This window comes from Oryzias melastigma, unplaced genomic scaffold (assembly GCF_002922805.2).
Source record: "Oryzias melastigma strain HK-1 unplaced genomic scaffold, ASM292280v2 sc00410, whole genome shotgun sequence".
NCBI classification, from domain to species: domain Eukaryota; kingdom Metazoa; phylum Chordata; class Actinopteri; order Beloniformes; family Adrianichthyidae; genus Oryzias; species Oryzias melastigma.
In genome coordinates, this window is record NW_023417007.1 from 59,952 (window position 1) to 60,668 (window position 717).

Sequence of the window (717 nt, forward strand, 5' to 3'; positions counted from 1 at the left end):
ATGTGAAATCTAAATGGTCAGAAAATGTTAATTTAGCCACGCCCATCAAACAGTCTTCAACTAATCAGCCACGCCCACATCACTGTACCATAAGACGTGTCAGAAGGAGAACATGACCGGCTCTCCTTAAACCAGGGGTCTCAAACTCAATTCAGCCGGGGGCCGCTGGAGGCGGAGTCTGGGTGAGGCTGGGCCGCATCAGGATTTTCACAAGAAAATCACTGATAAAACATTCCAATGTTCTCAAACATCATTCATTTTCTGACCGTGCGTTCATAAACCCGTGCAGACCGTGTTCGTGAACGCACCGCACACGGCCGTGCTCGCGAGTGTCAGATTTGTCCGCCATCTGTTTGATATGTGCTCGGAGATGTCTCATTTCTGCTGGAGTTTTGACAATAAAACTCCATGTGTGTCTCTCATTCATTCTAAGAAAGACATCCAGCTCCTCCCACATCCGTCGTGGCGTCAGAAACACGCTTTTTGACAAGCGGCAGGCTGTGAATTTGTCACGTGGGGCGGGGCACGCGAATCACCTTTAGTGTGTAAGCACTTCCAGAAGCTTCATGGCTCCTTCTCCTCCCAGCTGACTGGAGGAATGAATGAAGGAGGGAGGAGGTACTGGACAGCCCGCCGATGTCCCGCCTCCAGAGTCATATACCTCACTGTGATTGGTTTGTTCAGCTCTGCACACAACAACTGTCATTCATATCAGCC